The sequence below is a fragment of the Nyctereutes procyonoides genome, unplaced genomic scaffold (assembly GCF_905146905.1).
Source record: "Nyctereutes procyonoides isolate TBG_1078 unplaced genomic scaffold, NYPRO_anot_genome, whole genome shotgun sequence".
NCBI lineage: Eukaryota > Metazoa > Chordata > Mammalia > Carnivora > Canidae > Nyctereutes > Nyctereutes procyonoides.
This window is the reverse complement of record NW_026575037.1, coordinates 1,432,033-1,438,360: the sequence shown is the minus strand read 5'-3', so window position 1 is coordinate 1,438,360 and position 6,328 is coordinate 1,432,033. Positions and strand designations below refer to the sequence as shown.

General features: G+C 34.6%; 1 pseudogene; it reads left to right on the top strand.

Moving 5' to 3' along the window:
• The first annotated feature begins 3,836 nt into the window (after positions 1-3,836).
• LOC129505781 (elongation factor 1-alpha 1-like) lies at positions 3,837-4,756 on the top strand (annotated as a pseudogene).
• Positions 4,757-6,328: the final 1,572 nt, after the last annotated feature.

The following is a 6,328-nucleotide window of genomic DNA, read 5'->3' as shown; positions in this document are numbered from 1 at the left end:
GAACACCACTGTGTACTTGAGAGATAATCAGAGTGAGAAAGGCAAGCAACATATTAATATTATTATGAAAGTAGTTTTCATCTCACAGACCTATGAAAAGGATCTCAGGGACCCCGAGAGGTTCCTTGGACTATACTTTCAGAATTGCTTCTGTATAAACTATTTGAATTCTATACCATAGACATGAATCAGGAAGTCAAAATACATCCAAACTTACATCCATACAAACATGCATACATGCATATGCATATATAAATGTACACCTTTAAAGACTCTTTTCTGATCTTTCTGGAAGGTAAAAAGAAAGTAATTGAGGATTTCTGTGAAACAAGTGCATCAAAGTTTTGATATCAATGCTACTATCTCTACTTTAGAAAGGAAAAGTAATATATAGCTAATTATGTTTAGTTTTTTTAAAAAAGATTTTATTTATTTAGAGAGGGCACTTGCATGAACAGGGGGAGGGGCAAAGGGAGAGGAAGGGAGAGGATGAGAGAGAATCTTAAACAGACACATGCCTGAGCATGGAGCCCTACTGGGGGGTCTATCCCATGACCCTAAGATGGTGATCTGATTGGAAATAAAGAGTCTGATACTTAGCTAACTGAGCCACCCAGGTGCCCTGATGTCTAGTATTTATTGGGAGCTTATTATGTACTGTGCAGTGTGCCAAGAATTTTATGTGCCTTACCTAATTTAATCTTTTCCTGAGTCATATGAAAAAGGTACTATTGTTTTCTTCACTTTACTGAGATGAAACTGAGACTCAGAGGAGTTCAGCCACGTATCCAAGATCATGCAGTCATTAGAATTTTGCTATGTCCAACTCCAAAGCATTCACTCTCAAAAACTGGAAGATAAATGGTTGTCTTTTCTCTCTATTCAATTTTTAAAATTGTGGTAAAATACACTTAAAATAAAATTTACCACCTTAACCCTTTTTAAGTGTACCATTGAGTAGTATTAAAAACATTCATGTTGTTGTGCAGCTATCACCATTATCCATTTCCATAATTCTTTTCATCTTGTAAAACTGAAACTCTATGCCCATTAAAAAATAACTGTTCTTTCCATCCCTCCTTCAGTCCGTGGTAACCACTCTTCTACTTTGTCTATTATTTTGACTACTCTAAGTATCTCATATAAGTGGAATTATGTAGTACTAGTTTTTACCACATAATAAAATGTCTTCAAGATTCATCCATGTTGTAGACTATATCAGAATTTCTTCCTTTTAAAAGCTGAATAATAATATGTTATAAGTATATACTACATTTTATCACTTCATACACGGATAGGCACTTTGGTTGCTCTCACAACTTAGGTATTGTCAATAATGCTGCTGTGAACATACGTGTACAAATATCTCTTTGAAAACCTGCCTTCAAATTTTTTGAGTGAAACCTGAATAAAGCCTTTAGTTAATATTATTGTACTCATGTTCTTAATTTTAACAAATGGACCATAGATATATTAATAGTGGGGCAAGAAATTTCCTTGGGTGAAGAGAACTCTGTTTACTCTTGCAACTTTTCTGTAAATTACGAATTATTATAAAATAAAATTTTCTTTAAATAGTGAATTAAAAGCTTTTAATACTTGGTCAGTGATAAATATACCTTTAGGAAGATTCTTCTCATATGTAATCTTTTTCTATTTCAGTATGAGTACATATAGCTAATTTTGTCTATTTCCTCTTAGTCATTAGGAACGTCTGCTCTTTAATTACCATAAAAATGTTCTTTCATGACTTAAATTTTGAGAATTACAAAAGCTTTTCACAAATATTTGCATTTTAAACAATTCATATTATTTAAACAACCAAAAATTATGGTTCAATTTTAATCTCTCAATTTTAATCTATAAGCTATTTGGTCATATTCTCTGCCAGTATTGTCTCTCAATTTCAATCTATAAGCTATTTGGTCATATTCTCTGCCAGTATTGTCTCGAAGTCACATAGGCAAAGCAACCTGACAATCATTATGATTGGCTTTACTTTTTAACTTTATTGAGATATAATTAACATAGAGCATTATGTTGATTTGATACACTTATGTTTTGCAAAATGATTACCACCCTTGTGTTAGCTAATACTTCCATCACATCATCTAATGACCATTCTTTTTGTAATGAGAACATTTAAGATTTACTCTCTTAATGGTTTTCAAGTGTATAAGACAGTATAATTAGCTATAATCCCCATGCTGTATGTTAGATCCTCAGAACTTATCATCTTATAACTGAAAGTTGTTCCCGTTGACCACATCTCCCTGTTTTCCCCACCCGTACCGCCTAGTAATCACCATCCTATTCTGTTTCTAAGTTCAATGTTTTTATATTTATTTATTTTATTTTTTAATTTTTAAAATGATTTTATTTATTTGAGAGAGTGAGCAAGAGAGAAAGAGCACAAGCAGGGGTGGGGGAGGAGCACAGGGAAAGCAAGAAGCAGACTCCCCTGCTGAGCAGGGAGCCCCCCACTCCAGGCTCAATCCCCGGACCCTGAGATCATGACCTGGGCAGAAGGCAGATGCTTAACTGACTGAGCCACCCAGGGACCCTGAGTTTGATGTTTTTAGATTCCACATATAAATGAGGTCCTACAGTATTTATCTTTCTTTAAAATATTTCACATAGCATGACACCCTGAAATTCTATACATGTTGTTACAAATGGCAGGATTTTCTTCTTCTTTTTTTTTTTAAGTGGCTGAATAGTATTCCATTGTATATATACCTCATTTTCTTCATCCATTCACCCATTGATGAACACTTAGGTTGTTTTCATGTCTTGGCTATTGTGAATATTGCAGCAAAGAACATAGGAGTGCAGATATTTTTTGAGTTAGTATTTTCATTTCTTTCACATAAATTCTCAGAAGTGGGATTTCTGGATCATATGGGAATTTTATTTTTAATTTTTTTTGAGGAATCTCCATACTATTTTCCATAGTGGCTGCATTAATTTACATTTCCTCAAATAGTGCATAAATATTCCATGTTCTCATCAATACTTGTTATCTCCTGTCTTTTTAAATGATGGCCGTCTAAATGTGTATGGAGTCACAAGACTCCAATTAACCAAAGCAATTCTGAGAAAAAAAAAAAAACACACAAAGCTAAAGCTATTACACTTCCAATTTCAAACTGTACTACAAAGTCATAGTAATCGAAACAGTATGGTATTGGCACAAAAGCAGGCATGTAGATTCTATTCAGTGGAACAAAATGGAGAGCCCAGAAATAAACCCACACATATATGGTCAATTTACAACAAAGGAGCCAAGAATATGCAATGGAGAAAGAACAGTTTCTTTAATAAATGGTACTGGGGAACTCGATAACCATACACAGAAGAATGAAATCAGATTCTAATAACACCCACAAAAATTAACTCAAAATGGGCTAAAAGCTTAAGTATAACCTGAAATGATAAACTCTTAGAAGAAAACATAAAAATCTCTTTGACATTGACCTTGGCAACATTTTCTTTCTTTGACATCAAAAGCACAAACAAACACAAAGTAAATGAGTGGGACTACATCAAACTAAAAACCTTCTGCATAGCAAAAGAAACAATCAGCAAAATGAAAAGGCAACCTATAGAAAAGTAGAAAATATTTGCATATCATGTATATGATAAGCAGTTACTATTCAAAAACTATGAAGAACTCTACAACTCAAAAGAAAAAAAAGGACAATTTAAAAATGGGCAGAATAACTTACTAGATATTTCTTCAAAGAAGACCTACAAATTGCCAACAGATATATGACAAAATGCTCAACATCACTAACCACCAGGAAAATGCAAATCAAAATCACAACGAGAAACAATTAATTGTTGGTGTTAACAAAATGGATTCCAATAAGCCATGCTAGAGCCAGAAGAGAAATAAGGAAATCGTTAAGGAAGTCAGCACCTACATTAAGAAAATTGGCTACAACTCTGACACAGTAGCATTTGTGCCAATTTTTGATTGGAATGGTTACAACATGCTGGAGCCAAGTGCTAACACGCTTTGGTTCAAGGGATGGAAAGTCACCTGTAAAGATGGTAATGCCAATGGAACCATGTCCTGGAAGTTCTGGATTGCATTCTGCTAACAACTTGTCCAATTGACAAGCCCTTGCATTTGCCCCTCCAAGATGTCTACAAAAGTGGTGGTGTTGGTACTGTCCTTATGGGCTGAGCAGAGACTGGTGCTCTTAAATCTGGCATGGTGGTCACCTTTGCTCCAGTTAATGTTGCATCTGAAATAAAGTTTGTTGAAATGCATCATGAAACTTTGAATGAGGTTTCCTGGGAACAATGCAGACTTCAATGTCAAGTATGTATATGTCAAAGATGTTTGTTATGCAATGTGGCTGGTGACAGCAAAAATGACCTACCAATACAAGTGGCTGGCTGGCTTCATGGCTCAAGTGATTATCTTGATTGTCCTGAACCATCCAGGCCAAATCAGTGCTGGACATGCAGCTGTGCCAGATTGTCACACTTCTCACATTGCTTGCAAGCTTGATGAGCTGATGAAGAAGATTGATCCTGATTCTGGAAAAAAGTTTGAAGATGTCTCCAAGTTCTTGAAATCTGCTGATGCTGCCATCATTGACATAGCTCCTGGCAAACCTATCTGTATTGAAAGCTATTTTGCTGTTTGTGATAGGAGACAGTTGCTATGGGTGTCATCAATGCAGTGGACAAGAAGGCAGGGGGAGCTGGCATGGTCACCAGGTCTGAAAGTTTAGAAGGCTAAATGAATATTATCCCCAATATCTGCCACCCCAGTCTTAATCAGTCTTAATCAGTGGTGGAAGAACAGTCTCAGTGTCAACTGGCCATTTAAGTTTAATAGTAAAATATGGTTAATGATAATAATGCATCATGAAAACTTCAGAAGGAAAAGAGAATGTTTTGTGGACCTCTGTGTGTGTGTGTGTTTGTGTGTGTATGTGAGTTTTAAGTTATTAGTTTTTAAAATCAGTACTTTATAATAGAAACAACTTGACCAAAAATCTGTCACAGAATTTGAGACTCATTAAAACAGAAGCTTAAGGGGAAAAAAAATCAGTGAGGTATCCTTTCATACCTATTATATAGTGGCATGACAAAAGATAACAAGTGTTGGTCTTGGTGCTTGACTTTTTTTTTTTTCAATTTGACACCAAAAGCAAAAGCAACAGAACCAAAAACAAACAAGTGGGACTATATCAAATTAAAAGGCACAGCAAAGGTAACCATTAACAAAATGAAAAGGCAATCTACCTAATGGGAGAAAATATTTGCAAATCATATATCTAATAAGGAATTAATATCCAAAATATATAAAGAAATAATACAACTCAGTAGAGTTGTTGGGTAGATGATCTGAATAGACGTTTTTCTAAGGAAGACATATAGGTGGCCGAGAGGTACATGAGCAGGTGCTCAACATCATGAATAATTAGGAAAATGCAAGTCAAAATCACAATGAGATACCACCTCACATCTGTTAAAATTGCCATTACCAAAAAAGATAGGAAATGACAAGTGTTGGTGAGGTTGTGGAGAAAAAGGAACCCTTTGCACTGTTGGTGGAAATGTAAATTGGTTCAGCCGCTGTAGAAAAAAGTATGGAAGCTCCTCAAAAAATTGAAAATAGAATTACCATATGATCCAGTTATTCCACTTTAGGGTATTTTTTCAAAGGAAACAAAACCACTTATTCGAAAATATCTGAACCTCCATGTTCATTGCAGCATTATGTACAATAGCTAAGGCGTGGAAGTACCCTAAGTGTCCATTGATGGATGAATAAAAAAATGTAATATATATAACATATATTATATACATACACACACAATGGAATAGTAAAGCCATATTCCATAAAAAAACCATAAAAAAGAATGAAATCCTGCCACTTACAATAACATAAATGGACCTTGACAGTGTTATGCCAGGTAAAATAAGTCAGACAAAGACAAATACCATATAATCTTACTTATATATAGAATAAGAAACCTCTCTGAGCTCATAAATACAGAGAACAGATTGATGGTTGCCAGAGATAACAATTGCAGTTTGGGTGAAATGAGTGAAGGTGGTCAAAAGGTACAAACTTCCAGTTATAAAATGAATAAATCCTGGACATAATGTATGGCATGGTGACTATAGTTAATAATTCTGTATTGTATGGAAGTTGCTGAAGGAATAGATCTTAAAAATTCTTATGAAAAGAAAGTCAATCAGAGAAAGACAAATATTATATGATTTCACTCATATGTGGAATTTAAGAAAAACAAAGAGCAAAGGGAAAGAGAAGGCAACCAAGAAACAGACTCTTAACTAC